Source organism: Patella vulgata, chromosome 1 (assembly GCF_932274485.2).
Source record: "Patella vulgata chromosome 1, xgPatVulg1.2, whole genome shotgun sequence".
Taxonomy (NCBI): Eukaryota; Metazoa; Mollusca; class Gastropoda; family Patellidae; genus Patella; species Patella vulgata.
The window spans coordinates 59,312,473-59,335,788 of record NC_065879.2 but is presented as its reverse complement, the minus strand read 5'-3'; the positions used below and the strand labels follow the sequence as shown (position 1 = coordinate 59,335,788).

At 37.6% G+C, this 23,316-nt stretch overlaps 1 protein-coding gene across 2 annotated transcripts in view; it reads left to right on the top strand.

Annotated features, from left to right (window-relative positions):
* Positions 1–8,995: 8,995 nt before the first annotated feature.
* LOC126808776 (neurogenic locus Notch protein) overlaps positions 8,996–23,316 on the top strand; it is a 429,826-nt gene continuing 415,505 nt past the window's right edge. For both annotated transcript variants that reach the window (XM_056102639.1, XM_050533742.2), the window contains exon 1: positions 8,996–9,118. The gene's annotated coding sequence lies outside the window, so the exon portion shown is untranslated. The remainder of the gene's footprint in view (positions 9,119–23,316) is intronic.

Genomic DNA, 23,316 nt, shown 5'->3' with positions numbered 1-23,316 from the left:
CAATACAAGTAATACTAGAAGAATTAGATGATGACTTTTTTTCACCTGAAACTTGCTGGCACGGAAAAACAGAAGCAAGCTAGCTAGAAATTTCACACCACGGCCTATAGTATATGATATAAAGGGTCCAAAAATGGTCTCAATCGTTGAAAAAAGTTGAAAAATTGCTAAATAACTGAAAATGCACTTCTAACCTTATTTTTTTAAAACTGCTCAATGGATGTTTCTGAAACTTCTGGTACAGAAAGTTAAGTGTCATCGTCACGTTGTAAAACTATCAAGACTAATGATCTGTAAAACGGAAGTAGTCGAAAAATATCCGATATTTTGAAAAAAAAAGAAGATTTTTGCGAAAAACACGATTTCTCCGTCGGATAATAGCAAATCGAAGCTAAAGTATCGTTGGATAGTCCGGTGAATGGGCTCTCGTATGATTACTTCGGGTCGGTTGCCTGAAAGCTGATTCAGCACTGCCTTGCAGGTCTAGTTATTATTATTATTACGTTCAATGCACGTTATATATTATTCGGTCGGCAGTTTCGAGATGAAATCAACTCACTAAAATCTAAGCCCTATTCACACATTGTTTCTAAGCTCGCGTGTTTATTTAATTAATTCAATTGACTTTGATCATAAACTCATGTGATTGATATTTGTATTCATTTGATCAAACATATTTAGCGGACCAGGAGGCTTGTTTATTTCCGTCATTCGTTTGGTGTGAAAGACGAGTTTTCTGGATTAATTTGCGACGAGGATGACGGGGATATTATTGCAACACAGGATTCGCTAATTAGCGACGAGGATGACGGGGATATTATTGCAACACAGGATTCGCTATTTTTGTATAGTGACATTAGCTAAGAGAGTCAACCAGAAACACTTGCAGATTCAGGAATTTCGTTGGATTTACAGACCCATCATAGTGCTAATTTGGATTATGATAAGCCGAGGAATATCTTTAGCCATGTATTTATTTACAACAATTATTAGGATTAGTTAAGATTCTATCAGTATAAAACCTGTACATACCCCAATATGGTTTACATTGCTAAAAAAAACCACAGAGAGAATCATCCTGGAAACATGTGTGAAGTGAAAAGTAACTGTGTTCCATAATTGCATTGGTGTGATGTTTTAGTTTAACCCCGTAAAATATGCCAAAAAAAGTGTTAACAGAAGACTGAAACTTTAAAAAAAAATTATGAGGGTGCCCCCCACCCCCGAGGGTGTGTGTGTGATTGGGGGGGGGGGGAGGCCTCCCACACGCGACCTATCGCGCTACATCGGCTGTTGCGCAGATTCGTGCCTCCGGCGTCACAGATTGTCAACATTTTATATAATTTCATTTGCGGACCCCCCACCCCCAATATATATTTAACGGCTACGCCTCTGTCTCTAGCATGATGATCCAGTGACTGACCATGAAGTTAAATCTTTGGGCAAAAAATGTGTACCCGAAACAATCAAGACTCTGTAACTTCAGGAGACAATTATTGGGATATTTAAACGACGATGAACTTTGTTACAGTATGTCAAGATTTTTGTGTAAACCAGAAAAGAAGACGGTAGCGCATATCCCTCATAATCATTACGTCAAATCATCCTTCTAATCCAGAGTTAGCAAAATAATACAAGGATCTAACAAACTTATATTCAGCAGTGGTGCATGCGGCAGTGAAGGTGATCGATCGAAAAGACACAAAAATATTTGTATAAATTAAATTATTGATCTAAGCTGAATTAAAGTTACTTGAAAATGTCCATTGTTTTTGTTAGCGTCTAATAATACCAACAAATAGTTTGAGTTTGTTTCGTTTGTATTAGACTTAGCGTTTAAAAACATATAGTACTGACAGATGAGGCGTAGTATAACTAACATTCGGTTGGTTATACCACGGGCAAGGACAACGAGGTCATGGTCTGGATCTTAATCCACCATTTATATCTATTTCATATTGTCTTATATATTTGCTTAATCACCTGTCTCCAGTGTGCTTTGTTTTACAATGTAAATTGATCTTATGAATTGCAATAAACGTCTACGGGCTATAGCGTTTACACTGTAGTTACCATGGCATATTGTTTGTATAACCGATAGATTGATAGGATTAATACCCTAGGTTAGTCACGGGGATATGGAGAGAGAGAGAGAGAGAGAGAGAGAGAGAGAGAGAAATGGGGTTTAACGTCCACTCGACACAAACTAGGTCATTTCGGGACTAACATATGTTTTAATTTTATTTCAATAATTCGCTTGCGCGTAGGGGTCTGAATAAGCTATTGCTCTCAGACCCAGTAATGAGTTTGGGCGTTTACAAACATAAATACACCCGTAGTCTGGTATTTTTTTTCGTCTTGTATTAATTATTTGGTTAGAGAGTTCGGTGGGATTAGGGGATCACGTGGCTAAGCGGGTAAGACGCTGGCTCGCTAGCCTGGAGGTCGGGTGTTCGATCCCTGCATTGGCCGAGAAAGTTCATTCAGATTTGCCGGCGTGGTTCCCCTTGTCAGTGATGCAGGATGGAGGGCCTGACAAGGACAGCTGTCTAGTCGTTCGGATGGGACGAAAAACCGAGGTCCCGTGTACACATTGGCGTGCACGTAAAAGATCCCTTGACAGTTGGAATTCGATATAAGAGTAGGCCGTAGTGCCGCTGTCCGGGCAAAATTTCCCTCATAGCACACTGTATGACGTATGCCCGTCTTCATTAGCCTAGGTTAGGAGCAGAACAGTAGGACGTTAAACCCCATTTCATTTCATATTGCAGGTCCACCGGTCAACTAGTGTTGAATGACATAGTACGAGTTTTAAAAAAGAATGTTAAATTATCTTTTGCCGGACTGAGAAATCACATCACACTCATCTGAGTTTACATAAACAAATGGTTAATATGTCCCCAACCTGGCATTAAGCTTTTGAACCACCCAGAACTCGAATTTCTTATTTATTCTAAGCTTATTTCTTCTGATTTTGCCAGAATTGTCCCGCCAGTTCATTTTACGTAAATGGTTTCGCGGCTACACTCTAGGATTTGTGAATACAATTGAACTGACTTACAGTGAATTACCAAATTATATTGCATAAATAATGAGATATTACAAAGGGTCATTAAATAAAAAAAAATCTTTGAAATAATTGTTTTTTGAAAAAGCTAAAATAGCCTAAGCTGCTTGACAGATAAAGGAGCCACGGTGGCTAGGTGGTTAAGGCGCTGGCTCGCTAGCCTGGAGGTCGGGTGTTCGATCCCTGCATTGGCCGAGAAAGTTCATCCCGATTTTCCGACGTGGTTTCCCCTTGTCAGTGATGCAGGACGGAGGGCCTGACAAGGACAGCTGTCTAGTCCTTCGGATGAGACGAAAAACCGAGGTCCCGTGTAAACATTGGAATGCACGTAAAAGATCCCTTGGCAGTTGGAATTCGATATAAGAGTAGGCGATAGTGCCGCTGCCCAGGCAAAATTTCCCTCATAGCACACTGTATGGCGGATGCCCGTCTTCATTAGCCCAGTATAGGAGCAGAACAGTAGAACGTTAAACCCCATTTCATTTCATTTGACAGATAAAATATTGATTGGATGACGCACATAGATCTGCTCTTTGTTATAAGTTGCCGACTCATACTATTTGATATTACTTGGTAGCTTCAAATATGATTTTGACAAAGGCTTTTGTAAATTATTTTATGAAAAGCAACCCCGATATGCATGGCTCCTCCAGCCCCTATTAACTAGTCATTTATATATATAGAGGTGAGTCACTATCACCTGGTACGTATTGTATTGTTATTGTAAGTTTACACAAGTGTAGAAAGATTTATTCAGTGACATACCGTGTATTATACTTATATCACGATATAACAGATTTTCTAACATATAAAGCAACTGAAAGCCCCATTCACTTTATTTGATCCAGGAATTTTTGCAGGAGGGGGTTTGCCAGGTTCGTGAGACAATGTATCTCCCCCCCCCCCCTTCCGCATTGCCTCTATCGTCATTTTGGCGTATATACATACACATTGAGCTTTTTAAACAGAGAAATTCAACATCTCGTTTGACGTCAATTTTTATAATGAATTAAAATACATTGACATTGTGATTCAATTTCATGGATGCAAAGCATCAATTGTGATATCACATAATGTCTATATCATTATCTCGTGCTTTGAGTGCCCATCCTGTCCCACATCTGACGATAAGGGATAAAGCTCACGGCCGAGAATCTTTTCTCATGAGCAGGGGGGGGGGGGGGTTCGGACCCATGGCTGGCCAAGGCATTATGGACAATATGGTGACACTGGAGGTGGTCATTTACGACACGAGCGCGGTTGGCACGGGCATTATCATCTTGAAAGATGAAATGTCGACCCGCACGTTGAGCAAAGGGCAGAACTATCGGTGCCAGGAAGTGGTCACGGTAGTACACGCCAGTGACCCTTCCTTGAACAATATGCAAGTCCGTTCTTCCAGTCATGGTGATTCCTCCCCACACCATAACAGACCCACGCCCGAATCTGTCATGCTGTCTGACGTTAACGTTAGCATGACGCTCATTTACACGCCTCCAAACGCGAGCACGCCTATCGGTGAAATCCAGAGTAAATCTGGACTCATCTGAGAACATTACACGCGCCCATCGACGATTACCCCAATTTTTACGCTGCCTACACCATTGACGCATGTTTGCCGTGTGCTGGCGAGTTAATGGAGGCACAACACGCGGTCGTCGCACATGCAAATGGGCTGCATGTAGCCGATTTCTAATCGTTTGGGGTGTAACTCGAATTCCTGTAACTTGGTTTAAGTTTACAGAAAGCTGATTGTCCGTTTGTCCTCGGTTTCGCAGGACCTGTGTACGAATGTGTCGATCCTGAGCTTGTGTAGTGGCTCTAGGACGATCTGAACGAGGTCTATCATCAACATTGTGTGTTTGTTGGTACCGGTTCCACAGTCTGCTGAATTCAGGGCTGGGGTCATTACATTGCCAATGTAATTAATAACATTACCATTACCATTACTTTTTAAATGTAATCATTACAATTACTTTCTCATTTTTAGCAATGTAATTAATTACCATTACCCATTACGATGAAAGTAATTAATTAACATTACCCATTACATTGAAAGTAATTAATTACCATTACCCATTACTTTATGACTATATAAATAAAAAAACATTTTTCATAGAAATTAGCAGGACGGAGGGCCTGACAAGGACAGCTGTCTAGTCATTCGGATAAGACCAAAAACCCGTGTACACATTGGCGTGCACGTAAAAGATCCCTTGACAGTTGGAATTCGATATAAGAGTAGGCCGTAGTGCCGCTGTCCGGGCAAAATTTCCCTCATAGCACACTGTATGACGTATGCCCGTCTTCATTAGCCTAGGTTAGGAGCAGAACAGTAGGACGTTAAACCCCATTTCATTTCATATTGCAGGTCCACCGGTCAACTAGTGTTGAATGACATAGTACGTTAAACCCCATTTCATTTCATTTTCATAGAAATTAAAAAGACAACCTTATTTTTCTGCCATGAAGTACATACAAAATCAAACTCAAAATAATCCTTAATTCACTTAAATAGATAATTGTTTATGAATTATTATTTCTAGCAATTATAACATCAAGGCAAATTTTATAGTGACGGGCAGTGGTTTTTCTATAATATATTGTATAATAACTGGTAAATTATTCAACATGACTCTAAAACAAAATATATATTAGTTTTAAGTAACCATAAAATGATGATATACTTGAAGGTCATTGTTTGGTTTGTCACTTGTTACCTTGTGATTAAGATTAAAGTGCAGTAAGACTATTTATTGTCTTTTAATCTAACTGACTGATTGATTGATTAATTGACTGAGTGATTGGCTGCAAATTAGTACTAATCTTGATTATAATATACATCTTATCAGAAATCCACTTCTTAGGTTACATGTCTCAAAAAGGTTCCTACATAAAAAGTAATAAAATAAAAGGTTTAATGCCTTCTTATTTTGCTTATAATTTTTTTAAAAATGATTTAATGAATTGGATTTGTGTCAGATACACTTAATTACTTCTACGGTGCTATAAAATTTGAGGCTTGTCATATTGGAAATATTTATATATGCCATAAAATGTAATTGAAAAGTAATTGCAATGTAATTGACCATTACATGATTTTTGGAATGTAATTAATTACATTTCCATTACTCATTACTTTTGAAATCTTCCATTACTCATTACATGACCATTACTTAAAAAATGTAATGATTACATTCCATTAACATTACCCCAGCCCTGCTGCTGATCACAGACTGTCACACATTAAGCGTGTTGTCTACTGCTCGCTGCGTAGAACCCATTTGAAGCATGCCAATAGTACGTAGACGTTCATCATGTTGAAAACGTCTCATTGCAAATTAAACGTAACACACAAAAGCAAAGATGCGCTAAACAGTAAATCTTATGCAAGAACCGATAGGAAAGCAAACATGGATAGGATAAACCAGCACGCGGCAGTTTTCATCAACCCTTCCTTGAAGTGTCAAATTTGACAATGAACCCCTCCCACGTGTATGGCGCTATTGCGTGTCGCAGGTGCAGCTTCGTGGTTCTGTTGTGGCGATAAGTTCTTCATTTGTGAACATACTCTCAAAGCATGTCAAGTGTCCATGACTATTTATCATATCACAACCTACATAGGTATTTGCATTTCAATATCCCCTACTTTTTTGAAGAGTACATTTCATTATTATTAAGCTTTAGTATTTCATATGGAAGCCTATTGTTTCTATTAAGATTATTATTATTTTTTGGGTGTTTTCAGCAAATCGGATTTCTCAGAATCTGACCCTAGGATCTATCTTAAACTTTTACCTACCGCCCCCCCCCCCCCCAACAACAAAAAAAAAACAAAACAAAAAATCAAAAAAAACAAATGGGTAGTGAGTTTTTATAAATAATATTTTCAAAACTTTTTACGAATTCGAAATCACCGAATTTAACGAACGAAAAAAACGACAAACATAGCTGTAACTTTGTGACTATTTGACCTATTATCTTCTTTTTTCTTTGAGTACCTTGACAAAATTCATTTTCTCCTGCAATTCACGATTTTCGAATTTCGAAAATTCGTCGCTGTGACTTCTTCCCGGAAGTTGAGACCAACTTGACAACTTGCACGATTTTCAAGAAATTTGGAATGTAAGTAGATGCGACTTGAACGGTGTCGTTAGAAATTTTCTAACTTATGTCCCCTTGGAGAAATTAACGATAAAATTTCTCAAAGATATTGACAAAAAGTAGATCAGATTGCCTTGAATTATTTTCTGTACTAGCTAAGACATTAGCGTTCACAAAATATGAAGTCTGTCGATCTAACTGGAAGTGCCACCATCTTGAAACGTGAAAGGCTTTTTGCAATATTTTACTTACAGACATTTACTTACATTCTTTGAATCCTTGAAGAAATGACCCAAAAAAGTTCAGAGCATTAACGGGGGTGAAAAACACCAAAATAGACCGTAGTTTGTTGAATTGGTCTCCTAATTCCGAAATGAATACATTTCTGGAAATTTATAAATTTGACCTAAATTTTCTAACAGCTGATGTCAACCTGACTCCAAAAATATAAGTTCCATTCAAAGTTATCTCATTTAATTTTTCGATATTTTCTGCCATTTTTAAATTCTTTCCCGCCATTTTCATTTCATTTGTTAATTTTTCCTTAATTTTAAATTCCCGGTGCCGGTTTTACTGATAAGCTTGACTGCTCACAACAACCTTTTAACTTAGACCTGTCTGTATAAGAGTTTGTGTGGGGTGTACAATAATGATGACATAAAATCCTGTAAATTGACAAAATCATTATAGATGTTCATCAAAATCATACACCACTTAAATTACCAAGAGCCTGTTTAAATACAAGTCTATGTTATGCAGCATATGTTAAAGATACATTATGGGAGATTAGATAAAGAGCTGGCAGTTCTCACTATAATAGTTAAAATCTAGATAATATAAAGGGAATTTGCTGAAAATTTCAGTCAAAATGATCCACTCTGAACCGAGATTTTAGCCTCGATTATCATTACTGAAGTCGCTACGATAAAAAACATAGTCTCGATTATCCATTTCATGATTAAATTATGAATGAAATTCGAGCAGAAAATCGGAACCTAATCCAATAAATATCGCAGGCTAGCGATGCCATCGAGAGTTGATTATGGTCTGGATAAGTTAATTAATGTCTAATTAATAATTTAGTTAGGATTTCAGGCCTAAAGAAAGACCCGCAATAGGCTGATTTAGCTCTTGCATAATGTATGTTTAAATTACAACGTATGTATTATTTAACCTACAACTGTTAAGGAACGCATGATGTACACCTGTTAAATCAACAACTTCCAGTTTAAATACAAGTCTATTGTTAAATAATATGATATATTATATAATTTTATACAGTATATGTTTTTTAAGTGACGCTTAACATTGCATTGTTAAAATACAAACTAATGTAAAATTACGAGAAAAAATGGCAAATTTTCTGCCATGATTTTCTTGTTAAAAAACATAAAACCGTTTACAGTATGACCAACTATTTGCACATCCATGCACACACCAACCCCAACTTCGAACAAATGCAGATTTAATGTAGAAAAACACTGAAAATCGCAAAACATGAAACTGCTTAATCAATTTTTGATTATATTTCTCTAAAAAAAACCTGCATAAAACTCTGACCCTCGAAGGTCAGTAATTCGCATATCTGCCCTAATGGTTGTACCTAACTCGTTGTTAACTGGCTTTATATTTCTTAGCGTGACTGATAACTGAGTATTTCGTCTTGATTCGTCAAGTTTTGTTTGCTCAACTGAAAATAGTCTCCTACAACTTCTTTAAAATTCTACGCACAAGCGAGCACAAGTTCTTTGTCACGCCTCGCTAGTTTCATTTAGGTTTGTACACAAGGACTCTAGATCTATGCAGATAAATATTAAGCAGAGTGTGTCAGTTGGTGTTCGACCACAAAGCTGACATGGTGTACTTTTAACGTACTAAATATCTACCAAGATTTTGTTTCGAGTTTATTTTTTTAAGGAGTATTAGTTTATTTGATCAGAGTTCCAGGTAGGTGGTTTTGTCTGTATTTATTCTTATCAGCATCTGGGTCAAAAGCAGAATGTCTTGGATTTTAACAATTGTGCGTATTGTCGATTATAAGAATTAATTCGGGCATGTTTGATGTCTGATACCAATTAAATGTTTGAGATCCATAAATTCCGCCGAGTGATTTATTTATAGGTAACTAATTATATATACCATGATATTATGAACTAAGCCCTACGTATTGATGGACGTTTATCACGATGTGGGGCTATGTTTACTTTTCGAACACCCAAGAAGTGCATGTTTTAGACTTGTAAATTTTGTTCTGACAATTATGGTGATTCTTCAATTCTTTAATATAACGGAACATAAATATATACAAGGGCATACAGTATACTGACTAAACAACTACTGCACACAGTAACTATAACCTGTTGATCACTGTGCCATTTGGTATATTTAAGGAAGATCAGAAAAATTAAACCGAATATTGTAATTGAAACTAACATGTCAACAGATGAACAATACATAAAGGATTAAAAGATATTATACTGCAATAGCAAGAACAACAGAGATGAGATTAACGTAGTTGGCCGCGTCGGTTTGCAGCAAAGGGATGTTATGTAAACGACTTACTGCAGGACAATCAATATTAATCTTAAAGTTTAGATTGTCAACATTGAGAGAATTACTCTTCGAAACGTTGCTTAAATTTACAATGTAGCTGTTTTCAATAAATACATGTTATAGTTTATTACTCTATTAAATATCACTAAAAGATTATAATCATTGGCATCTAGTGATTGAACTGCAAATACACAGGATGCAATTTTGTGGAATATAATTTCTGATTAGTACTGATCGACAGTTCGAATAAACAACAGTCGTTATACATTAGCTGGTATCTCAGTCTATCGGCCATACAATAAGTAATTGATGTATACTAGGTGATGGGATGGGGGTCTTTTATTGCTTTCATTTTATTTGTAGGTGTATAATAAATCTCGTTATTCCTAAAGGTATTCTTTTGAAAACCATTAATAATCTGCAAACCCCCCCCAAAAAAAACAACAAAAGAACGAGAGAGAGAGAGAGAGAGATGGGTTTCAACGTCCACTCGACAGAAACTAGGTCCATTCGGGACTAATATATGGTTCAGTTTTATTTCAATAATTCACCTGAGCGTAGGGGTCCTTAGCAGTTGGAGGAAACCGGAGGATCCGGAGAAATTCCACGAAGTTGGACAGGCGACCCTACTTCTACAAGCGGAGAATCGGAACCACGCCACTTGACTCAATGTCAGACCTTATGATCTAAAGCGCACGCGTTACCCCTCCCCCCCCAATAATCATATTATGAGTTTAGGGTGTACACAAAGGGACAGTCTGGAATATTTGATTAAGATTTGAATGTTTTTAGACGCATAAATTAGTATTACAATAATTAGACGACCCCAAACTAGTAGTCGTTCTCATAGGACGATAAGCCTATGTGGCTATATAGTGTTGAGCGCTTATAACTGCCTTCACTTCTCTCTAAGACAAAGTGACTTTTTACCATTTTAATTTAAGTTTTAAGTGTCAAAGGTTATACCAAGATATTTACGAAGAACTGAGGATTTCATATGTGTGACTTGGATGGTAAAATTTCGTGTATTTTGGAAGATATTTGATGCTTTAAATTTTCTAAGCAGTTATTAGTGACCAATGAAGCATGAAATGGTTGTTCTTGGGCAGTTAAAATTTCTATGGTGTTTACTTCTCATGATATTAACTCACATAACCTACAAAAGGGATCAACTTTTATCTAAATGTTGCAGCAATATTTTAAGTAAAGCAGATTGTGATACCCTTAAAAATCTAACATGTGATATAATTAAACGTAAGAAAACTTCAAGGGGCTGTTCTTCAGGTAGAAATTTAATGAGAAAAATCAAGGCAGTGACTTCTATTAGATCTGATGATTGTTTCAGGACCATGAGTATTACAGTAAATTTTACAAACTTTTCTTATCACGGTCTCCTTGCTAAACGCTAGGTCGGTAAAAAACAAAACTATCGAACTGAATGATTTCGTATGTGAACATGACCTTGATATTTTGGCTGTCACTGAAACATGGCTAGGTTGTAATGATGTTGCCGTTTTATGCTCGTCAGACCCCAAAACAGACATCATATTCGTCATTTGAATATTTTGACTGTGTTGTCGGCTCGGTAAGCTCAGCGTTTCGTATTGTTGTTCTATACAAACCCCCTGACAATGGATCTAAGTCAAAGTTTATCGATGAATTTTCTGATTTGATCAATCAATTGGCAAAATGCAGCCTGTAACTGGTTATATTGGGTGATTTTAATTGTCATGTGGACAACATTAATGACAAGTTATCTCTTCAGTTTTGCGAGCTGTTACAAGTGCATTCTTTAATACCCCTACCCACAATCGAGGATATACTTTAGATCTTGTGATAACCCGACAAAAACATTTAATAAATAATTTATATCGGACCATTTTCCTATAATCCTGAATCTAAACATAAGGAAAGAACATGTTTGAAACGAGACAAATTTCTTTTCGAAAACTCAAATCGTTGAACGATGCTGAGCTGAGCTCTTCTCTGTGTTCTTCAAAACTAAAAAGCATATACCAAGTTAATGACGTCAATTCGAAAGCAGCATACTTTAACAAATGCGTTCAAAATATCATTGATGATCTTGCACCAATCCAAACTAAAACTTTTCGACTTCGACCTGGTGCTGTCTGGAGTGATTATTTGATTTATTTAAAGAAAAGTAACTACAAGTAATGACGGCAGCACATACGTGTTTTTTTTTCAGAACAGCAGTTAAAACATAGATATGACGTCACCCTTTGATGTTTTTAACCAGTATATAGGAGAATGTACGCTTTTCTTAAACAATCGTCTATTATTTATAAAACTGTCCATTATTTATTGAAAATAATGGACATGTCTACCAATAATAGACACTTATCTGAAAAATGAACATGTATTTTGGGATAATTTATTCTCTGAACAAATTAAATTACAGTACATGAAATTACTTTAAAACCTCATAGTTACCGAAATGTCACATGCCAGAATGTTGATTTCACATGTTTGTCTACATAAAGAATTCCACTTAAATCCGTCCGTTATATGTCACTTGTCCGTTTAATAGTACGTTCGGCACAAGATCGATGATACGTTTTTATACGCCCACATTTTCACGGTGGACACTCTACAGGTCATAACTTGAAATATAGGTATATATCCCATAGATCTCGGTTCCTTTCGATATTGGCTTGTATGGGACCACAACTTCATGGATTATGGCCCCTGATTGTATACACTAGATGTCACAATTTTTAGCCCATTTTGATGAAACTGAACATGTGTGTTTACAACCCGAAGATTTCGATTTCTTGCGATATTGGCGCATATCGGACCGAAACTTCCGGGATTATGGCCCCTGATTGAACAAAAAAACGTGTTTTCAGCGTGTGGAACCTATACAGGTCAAATATATCGCTGTTACACAATAATGACAGTTGAGTTCGAATTTCGTGAATTGGTTTGTGCCTTTGATCCTGTGTCCTGTCACTTATATCAGAGTATATATTAAATTTCAAATCAAAAATTTAGACGGCTAGTACCCTCCACATTAACCACAGTAGTAAGAATATTATTTATATCTAAATCATTTTCGTGAGCAGCCTTTCCATCACAACTTTAACGGCTAATATCCCCCATATCAAGAACATCACAATTTTTACGGCTATTATTTTCCATATCGGGTACATTACCAAATGTAATCAGTATCCAAATGCTTATCACATATATCACAATTTTTACGGCTATTATCTTCCATATCGAATACATTACCAAATGTAATCAGTATCCAAATGCTTATCACATATATTCTCATTATTAATATTTGTTTTCGATTGTGTTATAAACGTGTCGTCTCCATGTCGAATATTTTGGACTGTCTGTGTATGATTGCATTGTATGACTGGAGTGTTTTGTCACATGCATTCATGGGCATGTGCATGTTGTTTTAAGAATATATCCATTATTTTGTGGCTTGTTCTTTTAGAAAACTATCCATTATTTGTAACTCTATGGTGCTATGTTTTAAGTTTGATAATAGCCTCAGACTGTCCATTATGTAAATACATAATGGACAGTCTTCGGCCATTATCCATCACTGAATATCCGCTAGACCTCTAATATCACTGAGAAATATGACATCGGTGCGGGTTAATGAGCTCGCAATATTAATTTTTTTCCTTCTGCAAATTAAATTCTAGAACATTTCTTTGAAGTAATAGAAAATTAAATGAAGGCGTTTGAAGCATATCTAGTGTAAATGAGTATATAAAATGAGTAAAAGGCACCATTCTGCGTGGACCAGTTCACGTTATGTAATCATTGCACGAGCTATCGAGCCAATGATCGAGGCCATGTAATGTGACGTCACGCGTAGAAAGTATGTGCACTTTATAAAGGTTCAGTGAACTTATACAGAGGTATAACAAGAAGGCCTTTGCAATACTGTGAAACAGATTGAGTGATACCCTGACATTTTTGCCCAGTGCTTGTCCCATGGGTGTTTTTCAGGGAATCCAGTATTTTTCTAGTAAGATTGGGCGTCTCTCCTTTCCATACCAAATTTGCCATACTTCTTTTTGGAAATAACCACCCGATAAATACTTTCGTGGGAATGTATCTTTAAACTACTTTAGTTAAATGTTTAAACCAGTTCTTTATCAAAGTTTATCATGATGTTTAACAGACAGCTAATCTGTCATTAATTTGATGCCCGGGGTATCAGACATCAAACTAGTATATACTTATCATCTGTCACTTGAACAATGTCTACACAATAAATACTAAAACTGTACTAACGTCATATAATCATATACAATTCGAATTTCAACCGTTAAGCGTTCTTTTACTTGCACGCCAACGTGTACACAGCACCACTGACAATGGGAAACCACGCCGGAAAATCCCGGGGACATCCCTGGGTCAATACCGAATCCCGGACCTCCTGGTTAGTGATCCAGCGCCTTACTCAATGAGCCACCGCGGCTCCTCGAGGTGATTTGGGGGTAAATTTAATTATGTACTGATATGAGACTTGATACAGATGTATCGCTGTCACATAACACCCTTCTAAATGCGAAACAGGAAGTGTTTATCGACATTGTAACATGCTATTTTAGCATTTTAAAATAAATAAATTACTAAAACAGAGAGGTGTTACTGTCCAATCGACAGTGTCTAATTGACCAAACAAAACGCAAGATTCACCCTTTTTTAAGCATGTTACAATTTCGTATGTATTGGTTGTTTTGGATTGGATATTATTTTCTTTCTTGATGAAGTGATAACAGCCCTTTAACGTCTACGAAGTACATCAATTGGCCCTTGTGTGGTCAAGAAGCAAACATAAATAGATATCCTATTTTAAAGGTGGGGCTGGGCGTTCTGAAAGATTTAAGTATATACTGCCCGTTCACAAAACCCACATAGAACCATGCCATATTTATTTCAAAGTCGCTGTGGTAATCCGATTGCGGATTTATTATCTGTCACACCAAATTAATAAATGTAATTAATTTTTGAATAATATACACAGCAAAAAATGTTAAGCACCCCTCCCCCCAAAATAAAAGCTGAATTATCGGTATATGTTGAAACCAAATTTCAATCCTCATGATGGCAAATCAAAGAGTGGTATATTGGTGATAAAATAAGGTGTTACTTATTGGAAAATAACTCTCACGAACGCAGCCACATGCACGTGAATCCCGCCACCCATGTGTTGCACACACCAAAGTTTCAAACAACCACAAGCATTGGGTATTTACAAGCATCGGTATCGATTTCATTATTACTTTTTTGAACTTCTGATTGACAATGGCACAAAGGAGAATTTCCGATGCATTGAGATGGCAGATCATTGAACTTCATCGGGCAGGACTTTCTTACAAGGAAATTGCAAGAAGAACTGTTTCACTACACCGTAATAAGCCGTCTGGTGAGGAAGCATGCGCAAACAAATGATGTAAAGGACCTTCCCCGTTCTAGAAGACCAAAAGCTACCACGCCCCAGGAGGATAGAGCTCTGTTACGGCATGTTAGACGACAGCCTTTTGGTTCAAGTACCCTTCTGAAACAGGCCTGGTTACCTCATCGCCGCTTGAGCAACCAGACTGTGAGAAACCGCCCAAAGCTGCTGGATTAAGAGCCAGAAGGGTCACCTGGCGTCCACAGCTCACAAATCATCACAACCGTAGGTTATGGTGTGAGCACAGGCAGAGGTGGAACCTAAGATCATGGAGGAGAATGCACTAGAGCGACGGAAGTCGTTTCCTCCTGTATGCTGTTGATGGGAGAGCCCGCGTATGGAGTACTAGGAATAAACGTCTTGCCCCCCCGGAACATTTTGCCAAGAGTACCATTTGGCGGGGGATCCGGAATGGTCTGGGCAGGCTTCTCTTACGACTGTAGACTAGATTTGGTGACTATACAAGGTTCACTCACAGGCGTTCGCTACATTCGGGAGGTTCTGGATCCTGTAATTATTGATCATTTCGATGACCACAGACTTGCCACAAGACCCATGTTCATGGACGACAATGCACGGCCTCATCGTTCACGCGGTGTAAACCAACATCTGGCAAATAATGCTGTGACACGAATTCCATGACCAGCAATGTCTCCTGATTTGAACCCAATCGAACATGTTTGGGACATCATGGGCCGTGGGGTACAAAGAAGGAGTCCTCCTCCACAAAACCTGAGGGAGCGGGAGGCAGCTCTTCACGAGGAGTGGCAGCGAATACCGATGGAACAATTAAGGAACCTGGTTAGAGGTATGCCAAGAAGAGTGGCTGCAGTTATTCAGGCACGTGGTGGCAGCACACGTTACTGATGTTTTGTGATTCCTGGGACACTGATCCACTTTATTTAAGCTGCTTTTACCGGGTGGCACACGCCAAGACCTTGAACTGAAGACATTTAAACACCCATGTCTTTTGGATGAAATTCCATTTCAATTTCACTCTGTGTTTTCAGGCACTCTTAGTGCTAATACCGTTACAAAACTCCACTTCCAAATGACCAAATGATTGTTCTTTTAATTAAAATTTGTTTTGCTTATCTTCTTTTTCTCAGTTTCATACCATACTTCCACGAAGTTCACCCCTCTGTGAAAAATCAGGGGGGGGGGGGGGTGGTAACCTTTTTTTTTGCTGTGTATATCATAATTAAAATCTCCCCATAGACTCAACATCGAGGCACTGGCCTTCCTAGGGTAAGAATATTTTATACAATAAATTGAACCATATACTCGTCCCGAAATGACGTTAAATCCCCTGTCTCCTGACAGAGAACATAATATGATGTTCTTACCACCCTTAAAGTAGCTAAGTCTTTCACTCAATATCATCCTCAGTCTTCGACATGGAAAACACGAATTATTTGTCAATTTAAATCAACATTGATGTTGTGATCTTTTCGGGAAAAGATAGGCTTCTGATATCCAACATTTAAGACAAAATAAACATTTTACCTTTGGTACACGAATAACCAGACACTAGAGATTGCCATTCGATTGAGACTTCTTGCGTATTTCGCCGATTTGAAGTTAGAGTAAAAACGGAAACGATCGAATGTAAATCAGTTTATATACATTCATATTACATTATTATATGCGTTGCGACTCATTTGTGTCAATTTCTAGGTGCCAAATATACTCAGCCAAATTAAAAACTTGACACTGATGAATTTCAACAATTTTTTTTTTCTGGTAGTCAAATAAATTTTAAAGTGTTTCTAACGATAGTAAGTAGTAAGAAGCCTTTAATTTCATAAAATTGTAAAGTCACGTGGATCACGTGACTTTTGAGCATATAAAGATGAAAAACCTGAAAAACACGTGCAAACACAAACTCGTGAGGTCAATCGATGCAAGTTTGCTTAAACAGAACACGCACACGTGACTTGAACTGGAAAAACAAATTAAAATTGTTATTTTCATCTTTGTTAGAAAATGCCGCGCCTTTCAAATGTAGAACGTCTACGTGCTATAGGTAGGCTCTATGCTGGTCAGTCTGTGGTCACTGTTGCAAGAGCCTTTAATTGTTCACGCCAGAAAATAATTAATCTTAGAATGAGAGTGCTTCAAACTGGAACTATTGCCGACCGCCCAAGGGCGGGAGCGCCACGTGTGACGTCACTCCAGGAAGATCAAGCAATACGATTGCGTCATCTTAGAAACAGATTTGTCACTGCAACCTCCACAAGTAGCGAGATGTTTGGTGGAAGGGTAACTGCACAAACTGTTCGAAATCGCTTGCAGGCTGTTGGTCTTCGAGCTCGGAGGCCCTATAATGGACCAATATTGACACCTCTTCATCGCCGTAACCGACTTGTGGGGGCCACAAGACACATAAGATTTACTCAAAGACAGTGGAATTCGGTTGTCTTTAGTGACGAATCTCGATTCACTTTGAGATTTGCCGATGGCAGGGTCCGAGTGTACCACAGACGAGGTGAACGTTACGCTCAAGTATGCGTCAGAGAAGTTGACCGATTTGGCGGCGGCAGCGTCATGGTTTGGGGTTCTTTTTGTGCACATGGACGTTCTCCTCTTGTTGTTGTCCAAGGGAACTTAAATGCTGTCCAGTACAGGGATCAGATTTTGCAACCCGTTCTTCTTCCATTTATGCAGAGACATGGGCCTGGACTAACGTTTCAACAAGACAATGCTCGACCCCATACAGCAATTGCTACCCAGAATTTTTTAAGAAATGTCGGTGTTCAAGTCCTGGATTGGCCGTCGCATAGCCCCGACCTTAATCCTATTGAACACATCTGGGACGAACTGGGTCGACGTGTTCGTCAGCAAGTGAATCCACCACTGACGTTGCAGGACCTTCAACATGTTCTTGCTGAGCAGTGGCGACGTCTTCCTCGGGTAGTGTTTACTAATGTTCTGAGATCCATGAGAAGACGTTGTGTGACAGTACGAGACGCTAGAGAAGGCCACAACCGTTACTAAACACTTTATTCCGATTGTTCTCCAAGTCTGTGAATTTCATTTTGGGGGGTACTGTGACATCACGAACGTTATCAATGTCAAGGACTTTCGGCGAGACGTATTCTTGCTTTCTGTTGATGTCAAGGTCGTCTGTGCACAACATAACACTAAAATAGTTGCCTCAAACCAAATATTAAAAATCTAGTCCCAAAAATCCCGAGTGTCAAGTTTTTAATTTGACTGAGTATATTAGCATTTTAGCTCCTTTAAGAGGCCCTCCTCTACAACATATAGAATTGTCGCCCATTATATTTCAATTTCCTCCCGGTACCCAATTACAACTGGATAGCCTGCGAGGTAGGGAATACGAGCAATGTGTTTACTGATCTACCTCGGTAACCGCTTTGCCGTATCCCTACGTGAGGTTGAATTACGTAAGAATATAATTAGCCCATTATCATGTCGAGATCGAGATGAACTACATATGTAACAGGGTCATATTTTGGGACTCTGTCAATTAATGTTGGTGAAGAATGTCCTGATCAGTGTCTTGATTGTTGGAAGTTTTTAATAAGTGAGTTTATAGTTTTGGTTGTGAGATAATGTAAATTCATTAAAATGTTTTGGGGGATGGATTTTCAGTTGTATGGGTCTGGAATTGTATTGTCCGGATTATGGTGTTTTATTTTAGTGGTTGAAATGTCTTAGTTCTTATATGGGTTTACTTTTAATATTTTTTGGTATAGTTGAAAGGATAACTCGTTGGACTCTTTATAGTTCTGAAGGTGGTCTCTTTCTGAAATATTGTTTATCAGGTGATTAGTAATTCTTTGTCCTGGTTGGTTATTCAGAAGTTTAGCTGGGATAAAACTAAATTACACGCATGCATCAGTACCACATGTTACAGATTTAGTGAAGGTCAATACCGGCTCTTTTCCACAAATGGGTAAGCTATTTAATTTAACTTTCTTGTAATAGATGACTGCAAGTGGACTGTGAGTTTCATGAGTGTTTGATATATAATTATATATGTAATTCAAATACTGTAAGGTAAAAATTGTAGGATGTGTAGCCAATAGAACTGTTGGTTACGAATATATGGATAATGGCAACTATTGTATTTTCAGGGCCAACTTGTCGAGCATAAATGTATTTTGTGTTATAGTTATGTGTAGTACCAACAGAAATGGTGTTTAATGGTTATGGTGAATTGAAATACATCTAGATCGACCAACATCGACTACGCGCTTACGCGTTTCATTTAATTGTTTTAAACTGTATCATGTGTCGTTTGTGGATTATATAAACTTATTTAAACCTTATCGTGTTGTCAATCAAGAAATCTATTTTCCCGAACTAAGCAGGTTCAATCTATCAACTTTACCACACCATTGCAGGTGATGGAAAGGGTAGGTCTGCAATAATGGAGCCCCCAGGGAGGAGTAGATTTTCTTGGTTGTACCAGTAACAAGTTGAACTGTTTAGTTTTCAATTAACTTATCGTTAGACTTTAAAGTGAATCCGATGGCGTTTAATTACTGACATTCAAATTTATATGCACATTATCATCAAGCTTGAATTCTCGTGACTTTGTGACAGTGTTTAACCACTGGAACTGAAATTATAACAGATTCTGGATGAAGATTGGAACTGTGTAACAGTGAATATTGAACATTAATATTATGAACTATTGATTAATTTAGTGTTAATTTGATTAATTTAGTGTTAATTTGTTTGTTTTCATTTATTTTTAGTGTCGGTAAACCTGGTATGTATGGTTGTAAGTATGGATGTTGACAGCACTAATAAATAAATAGGTCAAGTTTAAATAAGTTAGGGCATAAAATTCCGTAACTATTGATAATCTTAGAACATCATTCAATACACATTGCATTATACTAAAATATATAACAGTTATCCCAGTAACACTATAACTTGTATTGTCTTTATTTTATCAACAGTGGAGTTTTTTTTTATGTAGAGTTTAGAGTAGTTTGGTCAGTTGATTGGTTTGAATATGTCGGAGGAAGAAGTTGTGGTCTTGGGTAACACACTAAGAAAGTTGGGTCTTTTTCCAAAGCGTATAGGTAAGACTGAAGATGACGTTGCTGAGTGGATGGAAGATGTTTTGAAATCTAAAGGTAAGTGGCCGGTTAAATCGGATGATGAAACAGAGTCGTCTACTAAATCAAGACCACCAGTTAATCCGATGCCGAAGTTGTCAATGTTTTATGGTGAACCAGGAAAAGGTGAAGTTAGTTACGACCTTTGGAGATACGAAGTAGATTGTTTAATTTCAGAAGGTGTATATGATAACCATGTAATACTGTTGGCTATTCGCCGATCACTTAAAGGGGAGGCCGGTAAGGTTATAATGCGGTTAGGTCCGCATGTTGATGTTAAAACTGTCTTAGCCAAATTGCATAGTGTTTACGGTACATGTGAAGAAGCAGAATCTTTAATCGGACTCTTTTACAGTGCTAAACAATATCCATCTGAAACGGTTACAGATTGGGCATGCCGGTTAGAAGATATATTCGCAAGAGTAACTCGAGAGGGTAGTCCAGATCCTAAAGAATCCGATGAGACATTAAGGAATGTATTTTGGCGTGGATTGTTGCCACACTTACGTGATTTGTCTGCTCACAAATATGATAAATCAACAAGTTTCGACACACTACGTGTTCAACTTCGCCGTATAGAGCATGATGTTAACCAACGAAACTTATCAGCGAGTACCGCTACTTCGAAGCCAAATCCTTTTAACATGATACATACAAAGTCTTCTAATTCTGAATTTCAGGAACTTAAAGGGATAGTTCACAGTATTTCTTCACAAGTTAGTGGATTGAAGGATCAAGTTTCGCAATTAGCTTATAAAGTTGACAGACCTAAGGTTCCACGATGGCAGTCACAAGGAAATGATTCAAGAGGTGAGATGTCAAATAATTTTAGTAGTAATAACCGGGATAATCGGCGTAGTAGTCAAGGACCGGGACCCAAGTGTTGGGCTTGTGGTCAGTACGGTCATATTAGGTTGGGTTGCAGAGCAGCATTTAACCAGAATCGTTCTTTAAACGTTCACAACCTCAGGCCAAGGGAAGCGCCCTGGGGTACTCCACGCAGAGACTTCCCAGAGCGACGTTGAAATCGAATTTTGTAGTTGGTGAACCTAATGAAGCCAATGTTAAAGTTGAGGGAAATTGTTGTACTGCACTTTTAGATACTGGATCAACTGTGTCTACTGTAAGTGAAGAGTTATATAATTCTAAATTAAAACATTTACCTTTACAACCGCTTAAAACTATGTTGGATATAGAATGTGCTGATGGTAAACCATTGCCGTATAAAGGATATATTGAAGCAGATTTACAGTTTTCAGAATTGACAGATGAAACAATAACTTGTATTTTATTAGTAGTTCCGGTGAGTAGATATAATTCATTGGTTCCGGTTTTACTTGGAACAAATGTATTGACTCTTCTGATGAAACAATGTAAAGATGAACATGGGAAATCTTTTCTCCAAAAAGCGAAATTAACCACTTCTTGGTATTTATCTTTTCGTAGTATGGATTTATCAGAAAAAGAATTAGTCAAACGAGATTTCAGTTTAGGAATAGTGAAAAGTGCCTCAGTCAATAGGATACTAGTTCGTCCAAATTCTCGTATAACGTTACCATGTTATGTTGATAAAAAGTTACGATACCCGAAGGTGTCGGTGATGGTACACCCATGTCAACGTTCCAGTATTTCATCTGATTTAGATGTTTCTCCATCCATAATGATGTATGATTACAATAATACAGATTATATTTCAGTTAACGTTTCAAATGTGTCTACAAATACTATTGTTATTTCACCCAAAGCTATTGTGTGTGAACTACAGCCGGTAAATATTGAAGATAACGAAGTTACTTCAGATGGATCCAATGCCTCGGTCTTAAATAAAGTAGAAATTGACGAAAGCGATTTATCAGAGGAAGAGATAATTCAAGGTAAGAACCTGTTGTTAAGTTTTGACGATATTTTCGCACATAATGATCTGGACTTGGGACATACATCCAGAGTACAACACAGAATTGAACTTATAGATGAACAACCGTTTAAGCAACGGCACCGCCGTATACCTCCATCGATGTTTACTGAAGTAAAAGATCATTTAAAGCAGTTGTTAGCATGTGGTGTTATAAGAAATTCACATAGTCCATGGGCATCAAACGTGGTACTTTGTCGTAGAAAGAACGGTAAATTACGCATGTGCACTGATTTCAGACAATTGAATAATAGAACGATCAAGGATTCGTACGCTCTTCCCAGAATTGATGAGTTATTGGATCATTTAGCAGGTAACAAATTTTATTCAAAGTTAGATATGAAGTCCGGATATTACCAGGTCGAAGTTGCCGAAGAACATAAGGAGCGTACCGCTTTCACAATTGGTCCGCTTGGTTTTTATGAGTATAACAGACTTCCTTTTGGTCTTTGTAATTCTCCCGCGACGTTTCAGAGGCTTTTAGAAGATTGCTTAGGAGATCTTCATTTGACGATATGTGTAGTGTATATTGATGATTTGATTATTTTTGCAGATTCATTCGAGGAGCATCTACAGCGCTTAAATAAGGTTTTAGAGCGTTTACGTCAGTGTAATTTAAAATTAGCACCTGATAAATGTAGTTTCTTTAAAAGACGTGTAAACTATGTTGGACATGTTATCTCCGAAGCGGGTATTGAACCAGATCCAGAGAAAATTGAGGTGATCCAAAAATGGCCACGCCCATTGAATTCTGTCGAGGTAAGAAAATTTCTTGGATTTGCTGGTTATTATCGTCGTTTTGTGAAAGATTTTTCGAAAATATCAAAACCTTTATCTATTTTGATGCCCACAACGGGTAAGAAAAATAAAAGTAATGTTTCCGTCAAGTGGAAGTGGGATATTGAGCAGGAAAATGCATTCTGTGAATTAAAGGATCATTTGTGTAGTTCTCCAATTCTTACAAGCTGTGACTATACGTTACCATTCGTTTTACATATTGACGCTTGTCAAACTGGTCTGGGTGCAGTTCTTTATCAGAAACGAGATAATTTATTGAAAGTTGTGGCTTACGCGAGCAGAAGTGTGAATAAATCGGAACAAAATTATTCTGCTCATAAATTGGAATTTTTAGGGT